The following is a 25,357-nucleotide window of genomic DNA, read 5'->3' as shown; positions in this document are numbered from 1 at the left end:
AGGTGACGATAATGTCATACTTGTTAACATTGGCACTGGGGCAGCGCCCAGCCTGCTGGCCGGCATCAGTCTCATCTCATCATCGTGTTATTATGTGTGCGTGTGTGTCGTGCTGCACAACTCATTACAAATATACTATAGTCTATAAGTTTACAGTCAGGTAAACGCGGCCAGGGATTTCCTTACAGCCCCTGGTTTTTTTGCAACACCTGGGGGTGTACTGGGGGAACTACTGAACGCGACTGCAGCTGTAGATAACATATGCTTGTATACCTAATAAATGCAATGTGGTCATTGATACCGCTTAGAGATGCAAAATTTCCGGAAATTTTGAATCGCTCGAAAAAAAAAACGTTTTTTTAGGGGGGGGGTTCCGAAAAATTGGAAAAATGGAAACAAACGTGGTTACTGCTCAGTCGAAGCATTGCCGGCCAAACCACAGCATACAATGAGGTAGGAGATTTAGTAGTGTTCATCCTCTAGGCATAAATGCAGAGCATAGCATCCCATGACACTGCTGTCTACCCAGCGATAGGTAATTAGAACAACTCGTCCATTCCGACCACGAAATAGAACAATTCCCATATCGGCCCCCACTCCTGGGAACAAGGCTAACCGGAAGTCGCGCGTACTCTTCTAGTAATGAATTGCGCTGTTATTTGTAAATTTCTAGGTGAGGTTAGGTTGGTTAGACTAACAGACTGCGAAGCCGTTGGCTAGGTCGGTGCGCCATGGCAGAAGCATTGCGGCAGGCGAAACAACCGTTGCTGCATCAGCTGCACTTCCGTCTAAGCCTCTTTCCCAGTGCTAAATCTGAGCGTGTCCAATGTGGGACATGTTCCGCACTCATTCCGACCAGAACTCCGACATTATGTGAACGCGATGGCGATCGCTTGGAGCGGCCAGACGGGGCTCTAAGTTGGTGGTGGTTGGCGGATTAGAGGCACCTAAGGCACTGTTGGCGTGTTGGAACGCATCAAATGCACGAAAATTAACATTTTTTAATTTTGTCGCCTGGAGATTTTGGGCTATTTTTCCGGAGACGGAGGGAAAAAAACTAAACTGTTTTTCCACGCAGGTAATTGCATGGAACTGTACCTCAACCACACAGCGCGCAACATTTACCTGTACAAATGAATTTTACTTCGATTTCTGGGAGGAACCAGTCTTGAAGGCCGTCCTTTGATACCGTACCTGATGTTAGTAAGGTGAGCTCTTACTTTCAGTTTGTAACTTACACCGTTTTGCTTTCGAATGGCAGCATTGCTACCGTGTGACATTCGATGGTGCTAAGTTATTATATTAATAGGAGCCTTCATGATGCATATAACGGCGGAAGATGTGAGACCCAAGAAGGGCCATCTCACGAGGTAATGTTGTTCCGGAAAATGAGCACTGCTGAATACTCAACTTTTCGCGTGACGTTTTGGGATATGAAACAGTACGAGCGACGTTGCTTTGATCACTGGCGCCTCAATGATGAATATACGTCCAACGTCCATACGTCCTTTTTTAGCAGTTTAATGGAAATTGGCATGCGGACTGTTAAACGCGTTTCAATAAAACATTTTGGAATAGAAATATGAGCTCTGCGTGCGTATACCTATAATGCATAGCTGTTCCGCCGTAATGGTCAACCAAACACCAAAAGGCGGGTGCCCTTTCGACCGTCATCATTTCAACGTCTCATATCATATCATCTCATCTCACCTAATCCTGGCTACAGTCGTGACGCTGCCCGGATGAGTGAAGCCAACACCGGCAAGCCGGTTTCGTCACAATCACCGCCACCCTAGTCATTCCTTCTTCCAAGCTGTGTCGAGCGAAAGGGTTTTTGTCACTCTTGTGGGAATCGTTTTCCACCAGCAGATGACTGCGCAGTGAAGACCGTGATGTTAATTGCTTGACCAGTCTCACTTAGAGTATAGTTTCCCATTAACAAAAAGCTGGAGAAGGAGAAAAAAAACTTGTCTCCACACTTTATTTGCATAAATCGCACGGAGAAAGGGTGTCGAAGGTTCAATATCCACGGACCTATGTCATGTCGGCGGTGACGAAGCAAGCCCTTCTGATGGGGGACGCGATTTATTGAAAACTGCCACCCTTATCATCATGCAACACAGGGCTTCCTTCACACTTGTTGAGGAGAAGGGTTGGAGGAATGTATCGTTTTAGTTTGTCTGTTCCTGGCTTTCCCTGTGTGCGCACTCGTGTCGAGTGAGAGATTAAAATGTAAATCCGCGCGCGTGCCGCCACCGAAAGCGCAACCAAAGTAGAAAGCGGAAAATCAAAGCCGATGAGAGTGATATTGAACGCGGAATGTTTATCACCCCATATTTTTTTATTATGGAGGCGTTTTTCTTTCTTCTCTTTTTTTCTTCTTTGTGTTAGAGCCGCATAGAAAGAAAGAGGTATACACCAACGTCAGAAACGAATGAGGCGCTTCTACGAACGAGCAAGTAGAAACACTTCAGAAAGAGGAAACCTGCCTGTCTACGGATTTGCATTCAGATGGATCTGGAAGGTTTGAATCTCAAGCAGGTGTCTTCGGAACTTTCGCGAATTTCTCATCAGGATGCAGATGAAAACTATTACGGTTATTACGAACGCTTGCCGTCGTTGAGGAACGCCGTCCTTTGCGTTTCTTAAGGGCAACATTTTCGGAGTATGCACAGACCATACACAGACTATATGTTTCATTTTATTGTAGCATTTATTTTCATTCCATTCATGTTAGCATTCTCCCAACGTTATAACATTTTCAGAGTTTCAAATGTTACAACATTGGGAGAATGCTAACATGAATGAATGAAAACAAATGCTCCAATAAAATGCAACGTAGTCTGCGTACACTCTAAAAACTGAACTTCACCGCATAGCACGCTGTGCGCCAACCATTACCACGGTTGATAGGGTTATAGCTTCTGATCCGAGGAGAGAGGGAGGCGTACGCCTTTTTATGTCAGTTATCATGTATCCAAATTGTCACAAAACAAAAAGGCGTACGCCCCCTCTCTCTCTCTCTCTCTCTCTCTCTTCGAATCAGAAGCTATAGCCCTATCAATCGTGGCAATGGTTGGCGCACAGCGTGCTATGCGGTGAAGTTCTGTTTTTAGAGTGCATGGTCTGTGCACAGTGCAACATCGTCTGAACGGACCCTGTGCTCATTAAGCGTCGCACGAGCTCATATGGATTTGTAGGGTCTGACTTCTTCGGGTTAAACCCAATTTGTCTCCTCTTTGAAGTGTGATACGCCTCCCGTTTTCAACAAATGGTTCCGGGTAGGAGCGTGCTATGCAGTGTAGTTCACTTTTAAGAGTGTAGGGTCCTGCGACCACCACGGGGAAGCATCCCATGTCGTCATCATTTTCCCTTCATTCCATTCCATTTCTTTTTTTTTTTTTTCAACCATTAAACATATCGCTTCTTTTCATTCATTTATTATTATTGTTGTTGTTGTTGTTCTCCGAATTCCAGTCACGTATATCACGTTTCATTACGATACTATGTAGCAGTGATGTCAAATAGTTAACTACATGTAGTTAAACTACCTGATTGTAGTTAAAAAGTAGTTCAAAAATCAACTACTTGCAGAAATGTAGTGACAACTACTAGTTAAACTACTATTTCGAGTAGTTAACTACTGTAGTTAGGTTACTGCAGGCGCCAACTACTTCCGATTTTGCCGCAAGCTTTACGGCACGATTCTGCTTCCGACTTTTACCTTGAGCTACTTGTTTGATGAGAACGGAGGTACAGAGCAATTGTGCCGTGCATGTGTACTAAATCTTCACTTTTAATGCTTGTCTAGTGAAGCCTCATTTGCTGTGAAATAATTCTGCAACTTAGTTTATCGCGTAGGCACAGAAAGAATCCCGCAGCAAGCTTTGTATTTGACGATCGTAGCGGCCTGCGTAATACCTTGGTTACCGTACTGGTGTGCACATAACCGCATAGGATGGCTATCGTGATCGATTATCGTGGCTAAGCGAAAATATTTTACGGTCCACAGTGGTCCAATCGGCACCCACCACAATATTTGTGCGTGGCGCATTGATCTGTGACGAAGGAGCCTGAGTGTAAATCTCATACATGGTCCGTCGTATGTTGTACGTACCTCTTTTGTCAGCGCATAACATACAAGAAACAGGCAGTGGATTTTACGACAGTATGTGAATTAAGCGGCGTAGGCACAAGGGTATATTTTTAATATCATTATCACTGCTTGTGATTCACATTTAGGCGTCCAAGAACACTACAAGGGATTGGTGTTCATGGACAACGTTAAGTAGTTATAGATGTAGTTAAAATACATTACAGTAGTTAAAGAAGTAGTTTTAGCTACTCCCCTGAAAAGTAGTTGAACTCTTTAAAGTTAGACTACTCCAGCGCGAAGTAGTTATAGTTAAACTACTGTAGAAGTAGTTAGCGGCCATCACTGCTATGTAGTACCAATCCGTGCGCATGTATGATGTAAATATTATTTGAGTGCAACAAGAAACTATGCGAAACACGTTTGGTGTCACAACATGTGGTACGTGCCTGTGACTATAATTAGCGAAGGATGCATGCTCGACCAGTATATGTACATTTAACTGCGGGTCGCTTCCTGAACAGAAAGAAAACAAAAATAACCCGATTTTTCCCCCTCCGAATCTGGGAAAGCATTTAACCCGAAAAAGTCAAATCGGTGCATGTATTTTCTATGCATCGGACTTACTCTGACTTCGCAACACGTACGAGAATATTGCCAAACAGGGGAATAAAAAAAACTCATTGAAGGCAGAAAAGCCGGAAAACAAAAATATAAAAGAAAACACGAGGCCTTGAGTTTTAACAGCTTAATTTACGTGACGTTTCGCGCAGAGTTAGTCGAATGCACGGAAACAACACACACTGCCAAAATGACTTTATATTATACTCCTTGGTTCCAATGCGTGTCGTGCAGGCAAGTAAAAATAAGAATTGATACACGTTGACACCCTTCATTCTCGGAACCCCTTCCTTCAGTGAAAATAGGCTAGCATTCAAACATTCCCATATCCATCTCATCACCCTAGAAAAGAAACTTCTCTCTTTACACCGTCCCTCCTGGCTGGCTTCTTAATTATGCGGTATTGGAAGCATTTAATAACGACAGCAGCCCAGGTGTTGCTCTGGAAAGACGGAAAAGACGTTAGCTCAAGTTGGCGGGGCGCATGTTGCCGAGCTCGGCAGAAACTTTGCTCATCTCACTTTGTTGCGGCACCAAACTATTGTTTATTTAAAATAGGAAAGCTCTGGATAACTCGATTTCCGAGCAAACGGTTTCCCGGCTACCTTTGCTGTTGATTCCCGCCCGGTGACTTCCCAATATGCGCTCCATACATTCCCGCTCGCTAACTTTGTTTTCGCTCTCTGCTGACGCGCTCGGGCTTTTGAAAACGTGAGGTGTGAGATCCGCAAAAGCGAGCGCTAATTGGAATGAATTACGCCTAAACTGCGGAGAAATCATTTGATGTGAGCCCATGTTGATCAGTGGGAGGCAGACTTGGAGTTGACTAAGGAGCTCTATTAGCCCAACGTCTATTAGAAGAAAAATGCCGACCGGCTTGGATTAATAATGCAGGCATGTGCGAGCGCACAGAATGTGTATTTTGTGTGGGGCGCCGTTATAGCGCTACATGAAGGATATCGCGGGGAGTCTGAGTTCGGTAGTAGTTGGAATTAAAAATAGCGAAAAGAGCAATATATATATATATATATATACATACAGGATGTTTGCTCTAACGTGTCCAGAAATTATATTTAAAGTGAGCGATAAAAGAAAAGTAAGTGGTACTTTTCTGCTACTTGAGTAAGAAACAGGTACTGCTTCACTAGTAGCACCTGTTTCTTAGTCAAGTAGCTGAAAAGTAGCGCTCGTTTCTCTTTTATCGCTCCTTTAAATAAAATTTCTGGACACGTTAGAGCAAACACCCTGTACATATAATTGCATAGCAAAATTTGGCGATTTATATCTCAGAGTACGTGCACGTTCCATGATATTTAAAAAGAGATGGGCTTAAAGATTTAAATAATGGCTGGCTCCAATTCTCCTCTCTCGCAAATCCTCGAAAACATCTAATTAATATGTTCATTAATAAATTGTATGTAATTCGTCGTCCTGTAGTACACGCTCTTTCCCGCAGGATGTCTCCTGGCCGCATAACCCACCTGTGAAAACCGCATCTAGGTAGTTCTCATAGCTTTATTGTAAAAATTCTGTAAAGGATAAAAAAACGCCCTGTATAATGTGTACTAATTCTTACTAATAGTAGTAACATTGGCAGAAATTCTATGATGTTTGCTTAATTCTTTCAATTTCAACATCGCGCTTCGTGGGACACTCTTAAGCAACGGTACGACAACTCCGATAATTTGAGCGGAAGTCTCTGAGTTCAGCTCACCCGACTTCTTTGTGTTGTGCGGAGAGGGTCAAAACATTGTTTTACGTTGTGAAAGCTGTAAACATATCAGGGAAGTCCTTGGAGTGGCAGCATGAAGAGCGATGTCGAAGGCTTCTACCGCCAGCAGATGTCTCACGTGGTGATGGCTGGGAATCGATGGTGATGGCTTCCAGCCAAAGGTCTTTATCGGCTTACGTCAAAAATAGAGGCGTTCGCGAGCAGTCATTGACGTGACAGAGACGATTGCGGCAGACCTGGCCGAGAACCCGACGGGTCGTCCACTGGTGGTTGCACACCTCTTTAGTGTAAAAAAGGTATATCTCGAAAGAGTGACTCCGTGACCTTATTTAGAGAGACATCCTTGTCGTACGCGTGCTGTATCCTCACATTCGGACTTCGAGGGTGGCTCTGAGCGCGGACAGGACTTTTGGAATTGGATGGCTGTGGCGATGTCCGCGGTATTTACAGACAGGAAGCGCTTCCACATGAACGTTCTTGCATTGAACATAGTTCGGATGAAACATAATTGAAAGCATAATGCTCGACTCTTCCGGAGGAGAGGTCTCCCCGATGGTTGGTCACGGCAGTTGACAAGTTCAGTGAGATCTAGAAAAATGTCACTGCGGGTGAACGAGAGGCTGACTGCCAGATCAAAGTAACATCAAAGTTATTCAGCCTTAACAAGGGAATCGCTTTTATTTGCGAAATTAAGAATCTTTCGTTAAACATCTGTCTTATGTTCTCGTTCTACAAGAACCCATATTGAATCCGTTATATCCTTCGAGGAGGTGAAGAAACTTGTATCCAGGAAAGCATTTATTGGCGATGTTAAAAGAATTGTGCATCACATGTCAACGCGGGTTCTGAAGAGCGATGAGGCGCGCGCTCACATCTGCGTCCGCGTACCGAAACATCCGCTGGCATAGAAATCGCAGCATAGCTCTTGTTGATAAAATAGGAGTACAATAACCGTGTATTCACATGAGTGACATCCTCACGGAAGATTCTAGTGGAAGAAAAAGCGAAAACACTGCACACAGAGCCGGAGTTCCGTCTTGTGTTACGCTGAGTATTCACACGGTGCGCAATATCGGGAGTGGCGTGCTCCACACTTAGCAGACGACACTTAGCATACGCATAGGTCGGCGCGATCATGATCGCGGCAGCCTTGGCAGTGCTTCGTGATCGCACTCATGATCGCGATCATGATTGCACCGACCTATGAGCATACGACACCGTCAATTCTGCTACCCCCAAAAAAAGTTCACCGATGATGTATCTTCTTCCTCAAAATTACTGTTTCCCATTAATGATAGTCCACAAGGGCAATCGTGCAAAACGGTCTGGACAGCGTTATAAGCGGTAAGTTCCTTTCAGTATAGTTGAACTGTATAAAACTAATGTATCGGGGGCTTGTGGTTTTGGGTCCCATAAGAAAATAACACCGCTGCAAGTTAGTGCTGTCCGCTTCTGTTATAAAGCCGAAGCAGTGATTTGTTTGAACTTCTTGATACTCGAGCCACTTCGCCATGCACGTAAAAATCATCCGCGGACCACCAGCACCCCAGACCATTTTTAATTAAATGGCAAACCACCAGCCCATTTTAAATTTGAATAATACCCCCAACGCGATACAACCAAAATAGTTGAAAGTGACCATTTTCTTACTTAGTGGCTTGTCATACGGGTTACTCATCAGTGTCGACTCATCGTCAGTGTTACTCATCAAATTAAGTGCCGTAATCCTCTATGCCTCCACATGGCTCTGTCTTAAAGCATATGACGAACCACCTCAAACTTGTGGGGAAATTTCCCACTATGTGGTCCCGAATCCTTTGCGAAAGGCCCCAGAAAGAAAAGCATATCACACTATGGTATAACACGAACAGAATAGGTTCTTCAAATACCTTCAAAGACCAGCCACCCAAGTTCGCCTTGCCTTGCCTTCCTTCCTGGGCCCTTTGGCAAAGGGTTCGGGACCACATGGTCGGAAATTTCCCACAGACTATACATCGTATCCCACTAGAGACTAGTAGACCACACTCTAATATCCACTTTCCCAGAGGGACATACAACGATGATATTCTGCCCTAATAACCCAACTCACCGTTATAATTTGCCTCATCTTTCAATAAAAGGAAGATTACAGAATATATGAGTCCTTCCAAGAACATGGGCACATACGTTCATGATTGAACGGCGTGATGGAACAGCATGACGGAACGGCTACAAGAAGGTTTTCGCGTTGACAGAGGGATATGATGCATGGCAAGTTGGCAACGGAGTGGTGTGTCTCCACCTGTGGAGGAGCAGTTTAAAAATACGGGACCGAAACAACAAACGCACGCAGCCATCTGGGTGCGCCCGGCAGCAGCTTCCTCTGTTTACCTCCAAGTGTCTAGTTTTCGGCCGCAAAATGCGAACTTTGTATCGCCGTGATTCAACTTCCCGTAAAAGAACCCTGGGAAACTCGTCGTCTGCCATCGCGTGCCCACGTTACGACACACCGGTTACGATCATCGTCTGGAGTTCCATAGTCTACTGACCGAACCTTGTATCCTTAGCCCGCCTTTGTTGGGAGACCTTGTACAACCTCTAAGGACGCTCCTGAGCATATTGTTGAGAGCGTCCTTTCTAAAATTCAGCCAAAAACGCCGGCGCGTTATAGTTACAGCTGTAGTTGGAGAATATAGTTACTTCCCCCTGTCGTCTGTGCAGTTTTAGATATTGTCAGATTTGGAGTCTTTACGCCGAGAACTGTACACTAGTTCTAACCAGTTATATTCCGATGTCGACAAGATATTCTGGGGTGTACTGATTCAACGTTTGATTTGTTAATACTACGGTCCCTCAATATACTCTTTCTGGTCGAGAAACTCCGCTCGAATACAATAGGAAAGGTCGCTTAGGGACCATAGCTCCCGCCCGGGGGCGATCGCGTCGTTCGGGGGAAGACACCCTCGTGGAGCAGACGACGTTTTCGCAGCACTGCGTGTTCTCATCGAAGATTGGAACTGTTATTTTTGGAGGTTAGTTCCTGGTTCAAAGGAGAAACAATTAACACTCGAACCGATTCATGATTTGAATCTGTACATTACGATTCAGTGAACCGATTTTAGGCCTTTTGACCATTGATTGAGCGCAGATTGCAACTTTCGTTGTTGTCTTTTTCTAACACGCAAAATTTTAAATAAATGAGATTACAACATGATTTAAGCAGGGTTAGATACACAAGATCGAATTCCTTCTTACTAAAGTGTTGCCTGATAACACTTCCCGGCTAGAAATTGGCTGACAATATTCGGATATCACATTCAGCTGCCAAACTATCATTGTGATGTAGATAGCCTGGGCATATGAGTTAGGTCAGTTCCAGGACATTCCACTGAACAAACTATCTGACATGGTGGAATGGCACGTAGAGTTTTATTTGGAAACGATCACTGTTCTCATAGCGCAACAGGAAATTTTGGGATTGCCCAGAAACTACATTGACGAGGACAACGTGGTGGTAGTTGGTGAGAAATAAATAACAGCTGGAAAGAGATAAGCAGGGGGAAAGGCAGTAAATATCTTGAGTTATTCTAGCCCTTCGCTTGAAATTCATAATGACGACAAGGAAGCGATAATCCTCACCTAATAGCACCGAATCCTCTGTTTTGTGTGTTTCGTCTCGTGAAAGCGTAAGGTTCTCATACGAACGTGCTTGATTTGCCTTTTGATTGCCTTGATTTTGCCCGTTTTAAGTAGTTTGTTTTTAATTAGTCGTTAGTTATGTTTTCAAAATGTAGTGAAAGGATTAGCACTATGCTATATGGCTTGCAAGAGAATCAGTACAGGATTGGTTGTTTCATGCAAGCTTTTCAGCTGAACTGTTTCGCGAAGCGGTAGCTGCTTCAGGCTATTTCGTCTGAGCAGTAGAAACCATTTTCGGTTCGCTTCCGGTTGAGCAAAAATAATTGGTATGAGTGATCTTCGTTTACAAAGCAGATTTGGCAAAACATCTTTCCCCGCAAGTTCTGCTCTCAGACATGTTATTCTATTGACATCGTGTAGAAAGATCCATCCTTTGAAAATTTTACGGTTCTCGGTGTGTTACATATGTCACCTAGTGATCTACTCGAAGGAGATCAACAGCTCATCGCAGTACATCTCCAATAAAGGCTGTTAGCGAAAGTTTTCTGTTTATTCGCGTAGGCAAAGGTATCGTGATGCAAATCACTGTTTTGTAGACCAAGAAAACATACTTTCGTTCACTTCTCGTGAAGTTCAGGCTCCCCTTGCATGAAGAAAATAGTCATCACAAAATGCTCCCCGCTCGAATTCTGCGAAGTCTCCTGATGTGTGTAGATCATTCTTACATACACACAGATCGCAAAGATTGCAATAACCTTGAAGAACATTTCAAAAAGAACCTCTGCTTACGCACGAAAAACTCAAGCATCAAAAAGAAAAAACGTGTACACGTCCGAACACCCGCAGAAACACCATTGAGGCCATACGTGCAGGCACCAGTGGACACCAAAGGTCTCCCCCGAAACGACCGATGCGCCGCCACGCATCATCGGGGCGCTCTAAGCGAACTTTTCGCCGGAGTTCCCTAACCAGAAAGAGTATTGAGGGACCGTGCTAGCACCAAGTTCACCAGAGAACAGAGGCAACAACAGGAACGAAGCCTGTGGATCTCGTGTCCAAGGTTGCCTGCAGCGTAACTTGGCTTAAGCGCTTTTATGTTTCAATCGTTATTGCATTTCTTTCTCCAGTTTTCCTCCGAACTGGCTGTGGAAAATCTCCAGATTATCTTTCTCGAACACGATATAACTCCGTTCCCACAGCGTAATCATAACTAACCCAATCGGCCTGTTGACACTAGACTCTTAAAAATGACAGTGGTGGTGGTGGTGAAAGGGCTCGCCATTCTTAAAAATGAACTTCACCACATAGCACGCTCCTAGCCAACCATCATCCCGAATGACAACGTTCTTGCCCCTGATTTGTTGAAAACGGGAGGCGGAGCCTATTTTGTTACATTATGTACGGCATAATTGTACAAGAAAGGCGTACACCTACCACTGTCATCAAATCAAGGGAGAGATCGTTGTCATTCGCGATGATGGTTGGCCAGGAGCGTGCTATGTGGTGAAGTTCATTTGGTGACGCCTGCTGTGGCCACTGTCAAGAACCCGAAACAATCGAACACATCCTGCGAGACTGCCGAGCATACCATTCTGCGCGCGAAACACATCTCCCTCGCTCCACCTCGGGCTCGCTAGCAGACATCCTCTACCCCGCTGGTTCTTCTGCCGAACGTTCCGCCAAAGCAAGAAACCTCATTCTCTTCCTGCTGAAGACAGGCCTTGCTGATCGACCCATCTAATACTGTACTCTCCCCGATGAACTCATGCACCTCACCGCATCCCCATCCTTCAACCTCCTCTATCCTCCATCCGTCCGTCCTTCCTTTGTGTTTTGTTTTGCTATGCGCTTTCCTTTTCTTTTTTTGGCTATAGTCGTGACGACGCCCACTTCTGTGTGGCCAACAACGGCGAGCCTATCCTGCCATCACCCCCCCCCCCCCCCCTCATTTTTAAGTGTGTACATGGTAAGACTTACCAGATCCCGTTTTACCAGATACGCTCTTAAAACAGAACTGCACCGCATAACTCTCTCCTAGCCAACCATCATCCCAAATGACATCGTGCACTCCCCTGATTTGTTGAAAATGGCAGACGTACGCCTTTTTGTGACACAAAGGCGTACGCCCCACGCTTTCCACAAATCAGTAGTGATAACGGTATCATTCTGAGCAGTGGTCGGCCTTCAGCACGTTATGTGGTAAAGTTCCGTTTTAAGAATAGACTGACTGACCTTACGTGGAAAGTCCGTGCACATTGATATGGCGAGCGCCAAGGTTTCAAATAAAATAAAAATGGAAGTACAATGGAAAATTACTGGCGACTATGATACACCACTGCTAACAACATGCAGTTGGTTCCATTCACGTAGAGAACTCAGTGTTTTTCGTTTTCTTTTTTTTTTCTTTGTTCTTTTTTATTATATTTGTGTGCGGACATCTCGGTACGGATATACAGCATACTTGCATAAATGAAATCAAATGGCGATGATGGCTCTCAGGTGTTTCGAACCCCCTACTTTGGCGCTTCAAGGGGAAAATACAACGCAAAAATAAAAGTTTCCTCAAGAACGTTTTCTCATGAAACCAGAACCTGTAAACTGCATCACTCTGTGCAGTGATGTGCTATGAGTACGTCATGTCGTGAGATTTTATTTCCTAGCGTGAGGGCGCATTCCCAGCTTCTCAGGCCGAAATACATGTTACACCGAGACTGAAGCGCCGTTAATATTCTAGAGGTACGAAGTATGGCGTACAGAAACCGTGGTTTACCTGAAAAGCAGTAGCCTTATACCTAGCGACAAGCAAACAAATTACGTAATCTCCGATGATGACGCTATGTGTCTGATGGGCTGACGTACTAGGTGCTTGTGAGGTATACTTGGAAGTCGTATATCTAATGTATTTTGCTGGAAGGCCATCGTACATTACTCAAGTTCGTGTAACCCTAGCCATGAATTCGGTCGCACATTATACACGCAACGCGGGTGTATATACCAGTACGTTACATTGAACAAGTCTTCTTTCTTTGCAAAGCAGCATCTATATCAAAATATCTGCTGCGCGAGCGTAAACAGAGACACGATAAACAGAAGTAGCGTTATGGATGATTAAATCTTCAATATTCTATAAAACGCCGTGAAATATGTTGGCATCTAAATGATGTGTCGTTTTGTTAAAAATATTACACCGTGACATGTATTTATAGAAATCGGCTTAGACGTAGACTGACGCGCACGGCTGTGTTCTTGTTCCGGCTTTTTTCTTTTTTCTTTTCGTTGCCCGAGGTTATTCCGGTGGGGATTGCAACTCAAGAAGCAAAATGCACTGAAAGCTTCAGTGCATAGGGGCGCACAGGTGTCCACGAGCTTTGCGTTTGGTGCCCAAGTAATGTTGCTAATTGAAGCGCTGCGCTGATGGGGTTCGTGCCAAACTTCGAACCTGCAGGCTTAAATAATCAGCGTACGTCTTCTTAGCAAACATTAGCAAATATTTATATGATTGAGCTCAAAGTGACAATGAAACGGGACTTTGTCCCAACGCATACCATGCGTATCCACGACTTAGAAGCGCGTTTGTTTTTTAACAATCTTGACACCATTTCCGGGATGCAGCTGGCATCTTGTTGCGTAGCAGAAGTCGTAGCGTCCCCAATCATAAAACAGAGCTTCACTACATGGCACACTGATGGTCAACCATTTTGCACAGAGTCATACCGTTATCACTCCTAATTTGTGGAAAACGCGGGGCGTACGCCTTCGTGTGACAATTAACATAACTGCATAAGTGTCACAAATAGGAGTACAGCCACCGCCCAGATATGCCCACCAAAATGGCAAGCTGGTAACGCTATCATCACCACCACCTCCTACATTCCATATACTCATTTCTATAAGCATAATTGGTTAGAAAATGGAGCATACTCAGAGTTTAACCCTTGTAATTAATTTGGTGAACGCTCGTACATCGCGCTTAATTTCTCTAAGTAACGTCCGGCGGTGTTGACATCGCAACTAGAAAGTGTTTAGATAGCAGTACCGCATTTCTTAATGGCTTAGTACTGTGATATAACCTGAACATAAACTTCGTTTATTTAGACGTGCAGTTATAGTGACAACGTATATCAGACACATTTTATTTACAAGTGTACGTAATTACGCGCGGTGAAACGTTCTTTTCGACTACAGGCCGGAAATACTCGTATATCTACAGGCACTTCAAGGAAACCTCGAGTACAGTTCTGGACGACAGCTCACGGAACACCGGAGCATCGTCCTTCTGCTTCAACCTGGCGGTGGCCGGAAGCGGGCGCACATTCCGAGGGATTGTCAAGTTAAAATCCCAGGAGGCCGTAGCTATGAGCTTAATGGAATGAAACGCTAAATGGCCACAAAAGTGCAAAAATTTCTCCTCGCGTAAAGATGCCGTTACGTTGACAGCGACACAAAAGGAACGGGATACATCGGTTGCGGCGTTCGTGATTTATGATCGATAGCAAAAAACGCAATGTACCCTTCCTCTCTCTCTCTCTCCTTCTCAAGAAGGCTGACAAAGCGGAGCTGGCTCTCATGGTCTCCTCAAACGATTTGCCCAATAATCGCGAGCGTTTGAGGAGGCCAATCCGAGTCATCTCCGCATTGTCGCGCTTCTTGAGAAGGAGAGGGAGAGCATAAACTGCGGGTTCTTTCGCTCATAAATCACGAACGACACAACCGATGTATCCCGTTCCTTTTGTGTTAGTGTCAAGGTAACGACATCTTTCATTCCGCGAGGAGAAACGTTTGCACTTCAGTGTGTCCTTTCAAGGGAAGATCCTCAGGACGAGAGCCGCTGATATATCGAACAGAGAACAGAGAGAAGGGATTGAAATATTGCAGTTGTCGAAAAAGTCAGGCACCACCTCTTACCGTGACCAAGAGGTGCAGGTTCTAGTCCTGCTGCTGTCTGGCTTTTTCGACTACTACTATATTTTAATATTTCACATTCTTAGACGCTTTACGGCTGCTTGTGTTGTGTCTGTGAATTTGCGTGTGCCAGTATCAGAACAGTTACATTCCATCGCTCCAGGAGAGTTCTCGTTTCGCATACTTGATCAAAAGCCCACAGGTCACTACATGGTCATACTCTAGGGCTCTGAAAAGAATGAAAGTATAAGCTGCATTTGTAGCAGAAGCATTTTTTAAGGAAAGCTGCGTAAGCATTATTGTAGCATGACGCTATTGTGGCTGGGCTATGAGCACATGACCGTGGCGCTGTTCCTCTGGCAAGTACTTGGTCTGGTGACATGACCGCGGCAACTGGAAACCCCCAGAGAGTGGGACTTGCACGAGAGCGCACGGGAATGAAACACAATCTCGGCTGCATAAACTTTACGCGCGGAAAGGGGAAGGGGGCAGTAGCGCGATATTCCGTGAAAGGCCATTTATAAACGGATATCACCCCAGACTTAAGGTAAACACCTGCTCGGCTCGTTCGACCTGAGACAGGCACGTCTTTCCTGCAGCATTCAGGAATTGTTGCAATCCATGAGAGCTCATAAACAAGGAGCACTGCGCTTCACCGTGTAATAAATGACGGTCCAATGTACGGCGACGTGACGCGTGCAGTGCCGCGAGGGAAGAGAAGGAGCGCATGTAGTGTACCCGGCAAAAGAAACGGATTGTCCAATTATACGTGAATTCTCTGCGTTAGCGGGAGACTGTGGGAAATGTTTCTCTTGCGGAGGTCACCCGTGTGATCCCCGCGATATGTATAATTGGAGAGTCTGCTCGGCAGACGTAACCGCAACAGTCGTCTTCCATTTCATCCACTTTGCCCCATTTTCTGGGAGTGGGCCACGTTCCGCAAGAGTAAAGTGTCTCGCAGCAGGTAAAACGAGCGAGTTCTACTTGCCAAAGAGACTTCGCCCACGCATAAGATGCATGGAATGGCCGTAGACATGAAGTGAGTGGCAGTCGAATGATGAAACGGAGAGCAACAGGAAAACCCATACAGCATACAATTTAACTTACTGAACTGGTGCATTCAAAGACTGGCGCACCGAAAGACTAGTGCATATCTGTGTGAGGTCGACAGTGGGAAGCCAGTCTACCATCAGCACCCGGACAAAACCAGGTGGGCCATTCCAGCCGAAACCAGAGAGAGGTGAAGGTCTACCCTCTTAGATTTCGCTGAAAAAAATTGTGTGCATTCCATTAGGGGTGTGGATTTGTTCCCGTTCCATATGCCCTTCAGGAAGCTAGATCGACCCTTCCCCTCTAAGACCAGGCAAAGAAAGCGCAGAAATGTCGTCTGTATATGTCAGAAGGACGCGCGAAACGGACAACACTTTTTCGTGTTTGCCTAAGTTCGAGGTGCCCCCAATGTTCAAGAAAACAAAATCTTGAAACGAAAAAAAAAATATATCCCACATACACACCCATAAGGGAATGCATACATTTTTTAGGCGAAATTTAAGAAGGTCGGGTACGAGCTACACCTCTAGCTGGTTTCGGCTGGAATGGCACAGGTTGTGATTCACCTTCGTTATCAGCGTCAGCACTTGAGCGTATTTGACCAGAGCACCTCGAAGCAGCCATGAATGGGTTACAGATGTTGACAACTGAGAAGATGACAGCAGGAAAATGATAGAGGGGTCAGGTGTCACATCTCCATATTTTTTTATTTCTGAATCAATCGATCAGGGAGATCGTCTGCTGAAAAAATAAACGAAATATATTGAGAAGACAGCGGATGGCGGGATTTCTCACTCAAATTGCTCATTTATATCAACAGTTACTCCGTCTTGTCATTTAGTTCTTTTACTGATAGTTTGTAACGGTGACGTTGCGCAACAAACGGGAATTTTAAACACTTTTCGGAGTTACAAATTAAGTTTGTGCACAGCGTAGACTACCAGCATCCCCATTCCGCGTAGTTACAATGACCATTCGGTTCTCGTGGCAAATTTAGGGTTTGTTCAAGGTTGGAGTACGGTTGTCGTATAACACCACCGCATCCTTCGGTGCTTATCCTTGTAGTAGCATCGTCTGCTGCCAAAGCAAACGACTGACCTTTGCTTTGTTACCTAGCTTCGGTTTCCTTTACTGTGCGCGTGCAGATAAGAGTGTCACTTTCACTTCTTGATAAGCTTGCAACATAGGAGTGCCCTCGAGATTCTTTGTTATCTGTATGCAAATGGGGCGCAGACTATTCGTTTGCGGCAGACAGAGAAAACGAAGCCAATCGTGTTTTGGACCTTGTAGGGAGATATGGTGTTGACACGGCACAGATTACAAATTCACCAGTGAATGTCATCTTGATATAAGACACTTGTGGAACAAGACAGGTGCCCGTTAATGCTACAAATAATACAGTTTTTTAATTACCGAAGTTAACGAAAATTAATATAGGTCATATAGGCGCATATCTAGGTTAAACGTAAAGTCTTGTTGTCAGTGCAGCTCATACAGCGAATGCCAATTGTTGCCACACAAATTTCGGATCTGTTTTGCCGACAAACAATCGTAAGTTTCGGTTTGCAATTTCGTGTGCAGTGTTGCGTAATTTAGTTGCGTAACTCACACGAGTTGGAAGCAAATTTACATGTCTGCGGCCAGTCCTGCGAAGAGGAGTAAATTCAGCAACAATGTCGTCGTTAAATGAATGGAAGGTCTGTTCATTTAGCTAATTATAATGATTACCTACCTATTACCTATTATTAGCTAATTATTATGACAATTGATCTCAGTTGTCTCGCGACGTAAACACCCAATTATTATTATTATGACAATTCATGGCTTTGCGCCATAGTTGTCTCGGTACGTAAAAGCCAGGAATTATCATTGTCAAACTTGAAATCAGTAGAGATAGACGAAGCGGCAATACAATATTTAATCGCAAGCTTTCGTGCATGACAACAGAACTCCGACCTGTCGTTGCTTCATTCTCACCATAATTCATCCTCTCATATTAACCACTGTGAAATGGGGTAGTGTCCTGTGGCTACCACGGGGAAACATCCCATGTCATCATCACTTCTTCATTTATTGTTGTTGTTCGTGCATGAGGCTGCACTTCTTCGGATGAAAAAGAAGTATAGACTAAAAAGGTGTGATTACTATGCGTTTTATTGGTGCGTCGTCCGCCTTCATTTATTTTTCAAGTTTTTAGGCTTCACTAAGCTGTAAGCATTAATTTGCCTTACTCCAGTTACCTTGTAATTATCCTGAGCCAAATGAATACATGTTCCCTTCAGTTGGAACACGTTACTGCATTTAACAGACATGTACGCTGCTGTCCCTCACGTTTGTGGATGGTATTAAAACTGGAAATGGAAGAAGAAAGAAAAAAAAACTCTGTCGTGATGAAACCATTCGATGAAGCCAAAAAAGGCACATTTCGCAAAACAAAATTGCCATTCCGGCCCACGCAACCCATAATGACACGCGATAATGTGGTTGTAGAGACACTCCTTTACGTTTCGGTCTTTTCTTTTTTTTTTTTTTTTTTTTTCTAACCAATCACCAGACTTTTCTCTTTTTTGTCCACTCGTGAGAGTATACAATATTTTATTTAGTTTTACTTATTACGCGTACTTCTAGTAACCCTTCTGGGTAGTTACACGAGAGGGTTTGAACACGTAAAGAATCGAAATTCCACACACCCTTGAAACACAGGTGGGGGTGACGAAAACCGGCTTGCCGTTGTTGGCCTTACTTATGTGGGCAGCGTCACGACTAAAACAGAACTTCACCGCAAAACACGCTCCTTTACCCAACCACCACCGCGAAATGCATCGTTCTTTCCGCTGATTCTTTGAAAACGGGTGGCGTACGCCTTTTTGTGACATTTATGCGGTTTTTAAATGTAGAAAGGCGTCCGCGCTTTCCACAAATCAAGGGTTATATGTTGTGACTGCACATTTACCTCTGTTTCAGACCCTGTATTTCTGTACTTGAGTATTTCCAATTTTTTAGATGTGCCACTATTACCTTTACTAGTTTCTATTATGTTGTTGATTGTGTTTGAATTTGGGGTGCACCATCACCTAGGCAGCTGCTGTTCATGGGCACCATAAAAATACCAATAATAAATAAATACCAATAAATAAATAATAGTATCATCATGTGCTCCGTGGTTGGCCTTCACCACAAAACACGCTGCTAGCCGACTGTCATTCCGAATTATACCGTTATCACACCTGATTTGTTGAAAACTGGGTGGATCCACTTGTCTATCTTCTTTTTCTTTTCCGCCTTTTTTTCCCGGTTTGCATAATGTTTCCAAAAGAGGCGTACGCCTCCTGATTTCGACAAGTCAGGAGAGGATATCATTCCGGGTGACGCTTGGCTCCGGGCGGTGTTATGTGGCGAAGTTGCGTTTGAACAGTGTGGTGACTAGGCTAAATGTCAAAGTGATGAGCGAGAGAGAAAGATGAAATAACATAGGACCACTTTGATGCCGTGAGAGTTGTCCCATTCTATGACGCTTCCCGGGAAGGATGGACGCGAAAACTGAATGCTATAATATACAGATGTGTAGCAAACGCGAAAAATTCGATTTTGAAGGACCCAGTCTATAGAACAAATATCAAAAGCTGGAGTAATTATATATGATGCGGTGGGACGACTGCGGGAGAGCTTACGAAGGAGACGTAGACGAAGGTTGGGAAGGCGAACAGAAATCAGTTAGTACATAGGCCGAATAGCTTATGCAAGAGGTATTCAAGGCTGTATCGTTATCTGCGACGTAACCGACACCGCAGCGCGTATAGTAATACGTTTCCCCAGCCACCGAAGCCTTAACTTGGTAACGTTTTCGTTCTTACACTGTCACAGAAGACCAGAAGCCCTAACGTTTCTGGATGTACAATGTGATTCGTAAAATACTCCTTAGTCGTCCGTACAGGCAGATTTCTTTCTCATCGGAGAAGTGATCAATAAGCTTCTCCATACTGGGTCCGTCCAACGTGCTTGGTGTGTGAGACACTGATATTCTTCTAATAAATATTCTTCATTGTAGGCAAAACTATAGCCACAATTACCAGTGTAAAGCCCTCGATAGGTATACGAAAATGGACCAAGTTATGTGAGACTCCGGACCAGCGGCATGTCCGAGCGGGTTAGGGCATCCTCCTCGTTGATGGTAGCCAAGGTCGTGCTACAGACTTGGACGTGGTGAGTTCGAATCCTACCACCGGCTGTGCTGTCTGAGGTTCTCCCTGGATTTTCCGAAGACTTTCCAGACGAATGTCCGCACAGTTCCCCTTGAAGTCGGCCCAGGACGCATACTATCCCCCTGTCCCCCACTCCTTCCTGCTGTCCTCTCTCCATCTGTCCACATCTGTACGCGGCTCATAGCCACAGTTGCTTCGCGGCGCTAACACGGAATATATATATTTACATATTTATACATATATATATTTACTTATTTCTTTAATGGCTTTTTCCCCTCTTTATAATTCACTGGCTTGCACTGTGGCATTGAGGAGTGCTCAGTCACCCTCCCAGGTGTATATCGCTCGCTGAGTGACCCCTGGTTTGCCAATCCCGAACGATGCGCAGCTACCCAGGGCTGACGAGCCGCAAACACGGCGAAACACGTGTCCTCTGGTGCTGTCGCATCGTTCCATGAGTATCTGTTTCTGTACGTGCAGCCATAGAAGCCATCTTAATCTGTAAGTTTGAATTTCAAACACGTCTAGCGTAATTTACTTATTTCTTTACTGGCTTTTCCTCCCCTCTTATATATATATATATATGAGACTCCACATTCACATCTCTTCGTCGAGCGATGCCTCGTTTTGCCTCATGTTAGTACCGTTGCCAACATTTGGTTATTCTACGTCGCCTAGTACGTTTATCTCTATTGTGCTTATCGGGAAGCGAGCAGAGGTCACTAATTCTATGCAAGAATAGCGGTGGAACTACAATGCTCCAAGTTAATGCAATGACTCGTACGCACCTCTATCTCTTACCTGATCTTTTTTTTTTTTTTTATCAGTCTATAGGATACTCTGCTTCCGTACATGTTGTTTAACCATTCGAAGTTTATCTTTCTGGTACAGATTGCGACAAAAACAACAGATAAATTAATGGTGATGAATGGGGAAATTCGCCACAAACAAAATATCAAATCATGCTAAAGTATATCTGTGTGTAAGTTAGTGTCATCTGGTATTTGCGTATTAGCGCACAAGTTGGCTAGACCACCAAGTGGTGTACGTCATGGTCACGCTTCAGATGCAAGAGGACGTCAGCATCACCACCAACAACAAACATATAGTGACGATGAGTGAGGAGGACGTCAACAATTTCGCGTGCAAGTTACAAAAGTGTGCCTCTTCCAACGGGGACGTTAGACAGTAGAAAGTATTTGTATAATGGCTACATTCCTTTGTTTTCAGACTTACAGATGGCGTAATACAATTCACGTTTTGTGTAGTACCTGTAGCGTGCTTTTATGTAAGTTCCTCCTCTCGGTTTCTAGACTGAGATCAAACAATCTTGCGGTGGCTGTCGCTGAAGACTCATCGAAAGAAGCTGTCCACCACCTCATACGACGGGTCACTCGATCGTTACTACCGCCACCCTATGCTGCTGTCAGTATGAGCGCTGCGGGGAGTGTCATCGAACATCCAACCGGCAACACGCTCTACCGCCCTCTCCATCGGCAACCGGACATGTACACCTAACGTAATCCAACCTAGGTATTAGTGTCACCGGAGGGCCTATTCCGAGCTTCCGCGTATTCTCCAAAAGAACAACAACAGTAATTAAATTATAAATGGGCCCTAAATATAATAAAAAGCCTTGAAATGGGTCTCATCATCTTGTAATAAAGTTGTTGTTTTTTAAGAAAAATAAATGAAATTAATGAAATGAAATAATTATGTCATTGGGGTTCCCCCGCTTAGGCTGCGGGACCCTATCCCAGTGCATGTGGGTTGATATAATTTTATGAGTTAGCATTACACGCACGGGAAGGAAGCAGGACAAAAGCTTAGAGTTCGTCCAGTAGACCTGTGGCTGTTAGAAACGTCATAAGTGATCGAAGAGACCAGAGTTGGTGACCAGGTACAAGAATCAAGGAATACTGAACAGTCTGGCGTCGATGGCTTTTAGTCTACGCATAAGGGTGTATTGTCCCCTCGTGTAGTGCCTGCTAAAGGAGGACACATGTAACACTGGCACAAATGATCCGTCAACTGTTTGACTTTTTAAGCTGGAGACAATAGACCTAATGTATACACCGACGTCTCCGTAATTGCCTACGGCGAAGTGTACGCACGCAGTCTCTAACTTCTCTATTGCTGGCCTCGCCAAGTGCTCTCAGAGTAGACAGGCGCAACCGCTGGGCTGCAATATGCGACCATGGGGTTCATTGCACGTACACGTCACCGCTTGCTGGATCATTCACATACGAGTCAAAAGCTGGACTAACAACAATGATGGAAGGAATAGGTCGTCAACACACATAGTTATCTACATCCTTGCATCATTGGGATAAACGTCCGACAACAACCACTACGTCAAATTTCAATGGAGCTCCGGTAGGACAGGCAATGCGGCAGCAGTGTGCAACGTTCACAGCATGCATCGCGTCCAAGTTCTATCTATTTGACGAAGAGTCATGTTAAGCTAATGTTTTGTCCTCTACATCTTTGATCTGTGGGGAATCTATGTTCATGGGAAATATTAGAGATTCATCGTGAAAGAAGATAAGATCGGTCGGAACTTCGGATCGATGAGCGATCGGATATATTTATTAGAACCAGGGTGTCGAACCACAAAAAATACGGGTTCGGTTCGGGTTCGGGTTCACATTGTTTTGATTTCGTTCCGGTTCGGTTCCGGTTCGGCCACGCCAAGAATCGAACCGGTTCGCAAACCGGTTCGCAGCCCCGAACCGGTTCGCGAACCGGTTCAACGCTTCCGTTTTATATGTTCCATAAAACAGCTTTTATCAGGAAATGCGTGGCTAATAGCTTACTGCTGTTGTCTGCATTGACGTCTCTAGCGGTGAGGTAGCCCTTTAGCGAGAGAAATGAGGAATGGATGAACACTTATTGCAAATAGAGTCCACGCTGTTGAAGCGGTGTAGTCCTGCTACTTTCTGTTCCCAAAATCTCTTTTTTCACACGCACAGTGCCAGCAAGATACACTTAAAGGAAGCCTAATAAGATGGACAGCGTAATATAGACGACAGTACTAGCCGGCACACTGCCTTCGCAACGTGAATCGATCTGAAACCGTACTGAAGCATGTCGAAAATAAGCCTGCCAGCATTACTCTGTCCGAGCTCACAGCAGTGTACTAGTTAATCCACAACACAAAGGCAATATGTCACGACACAACTGCACTACCAATAAGCAGAACCACATTTACTTTTGAAGCCACGACCAATCAAACAGGCACCATTCTGCGTACGCTCCTTCTCCACTTCTCATGTTTCTGACTTGTTTAATTTGTACTCCTCACGTGTAACGGGAAATCTTGGGCACTTATTTGATCGCATATTCGGCTTGTAGAGCTACATAACTGGCCTACTCCATTCCTGTTTCATTCGTCCGCGTGGCACCTCGTCTCTGAAGAGTAGATGCCGCACCGCGTGCGTGGGGCGCTAGCCGCGGCGCTCACAAGGACAACTGCGCTTCAACATGTTAAAAAGACGCTGAAAGTATACTTACTATACGTCGTCGTCTCACTGTTAGGTGAAAATTTCTGAAATCCATGATATAGGCGCGTGATGATGATACCAATGTCTCTTCGTTCGGGGATAGAGAGGAACTCTTATGCTGACTTCTTTTATGTCCGAACCGTTTTGTTGCGAACCGGTTACCGCTATTATTTTTTACGGTTCTGCTCCGGTTCGGGTTCAACAGTGTCATGAAAATTTCGGTTCGGGTTCGGTTCCGGCAAAAATAACGGTTCGGGTACGGTTTTCGGTTCGGGTTCGGTTCGACACCCTGATTAGAACAAAGGAAAAAATGGGGGAAAGGTCAGCCAAACGGGACGCCGGCTTGCTATTCCCAAAGAAAAAAAAAGAGAGAAATCAATTAAAGAATAAAATAAATAAAAAAGAAAAGAATTAGGAAATAAAGGATAAATAACAAACGGTGAAAGAAGGATGGGATAGATTAAAGACAAAGATGGCAAAAAAAAGTGACTAACAAACGGTGAAAGAAGGGCGAGATGGATTACAGAAAAAGATGACCTTAAAAAACATGACGTTAATGCGTGGAGGGTGAGAGTGGGGAACTTCAGCTTGATGGTGGCGGTCACCGTGACGTGGTAAACATATGGTCGTGGTGGTGGTGATGGTGAAAGGGTGACGGTGGTGAACAGATGGTGGTAGTGGTGGTGGTGGTGAAAGGGCTCACCATGAAACAGAACTTCACCACATAGCACGCTCTTAGCCAATCACCATCCCGAATGACATCATTCTACCCCCTGATTGGTTAAAAATGGGAGGCATAACGCCTTTGTGGAGCACTTATGCAGTTCCAAAAAGGGCGTACGCCCTGCGCTTTTCACAAATCGGTAGTGATAAAGGTATCATTCTGTGCAATGGTTGGCCTTCACCGTGCTATGTGGTGAAGTTCTGTTTTTCAAGTGAATTCAGCGACTCCTACTTGATATGAGGTAGACGCCATGTGCACAATTCAGGCAACCCCGATTGTGATGTGTGTGTCCGTGTGTGTCTGTATTGTGGTGGGGGTCGTTGAGAATATCCTCCTTCGGTGCTCAGGCTATTGGAGCAGTCCTTAAGTCTGACCTCGTTCGATTAGATGATCCATCATTCACGACAGGAAAGGTTTCAGGACGCTCACCAGCCCAGCTAAATGTTTAAGCACTGCATACAGAAATATATCTCGCATTTTTCATATAAACTAAATGAGTCGCGTACTGGGATGCATCAACAGCAAGAAATGTAACAAAAAAGCTGGTGATGAATAGAAGAAAAAAATGGCAAAAATGCTCTTTGTTAGGGTTTAAGCTATTTAAACGCATATTACGGCGGAGGCAGGAAATGCCTTTCACAAGATTACTTCGCAAACATTGCATCAGTCACCAATACAGCTTTTTCGTGTAAAGTACGTGATAAATGTATATAAAGGTTAAACAATAAAATGTGCGAAGCGTAAGTTGTAAGCCAGCAATCTTAGACTCCGGGCTTGTGACAATCACTGATACCAATGGTTCATGACAGTGGCGTAACCAGAAAACTATTTTGAGAGGGATTCTATGGGAAATTTGCGAGGATGATTTCATCCCCGTTTTCCCTTTTCCAAATGCACTTTACCAAACGCAAT

At 44.6% G+C, this 25,357-nt stretch overlaps 1 long non-coding RNA gene across 1 annotated transcript in view; it reads left to right on the top strand.

Annotated features, from left to right (window-relative positions):
• LOC135377978 (uncharacterized) overlaps positions 1 to 21,925 on the top strand; it is a 55,605-nt gene extending 33,680 nt beyond the window's left edge. Inside the window, exons 2-3 of the long non-coding RNA XR_010418231.1 lie at positions 1,079 to 1,208; positions 21,532 to 21,925. This is a non-coding gene — a long non-coding RNA (uncharacterized LOC135377978). The remainder of the gene's footprint in view (positions 1 to 1,078; positions 1,209 to 21,531) is intronic.
• Positions 21,926 to 25,357: the final 3,432 nt, after the last annotated feature.

This window comes from Ornithodoros turicata, chromosome 1 (genome assembly GCF_037126465.1).
Source record: "Ornithodoros turicata isolate Travis chromosome 1, ASM3712646v1, whole genome shotgun sequence".
Taxonomy (NCBI): Eukaryota; Metazoa; Arthropoda; class Arachnida; order Ixodida; family Argasidae; genus Ornithodoros; species Ornithodoros turicata.
This window is presented reverse-complemented; position numbering and strand designations above follow the sequence as displayed.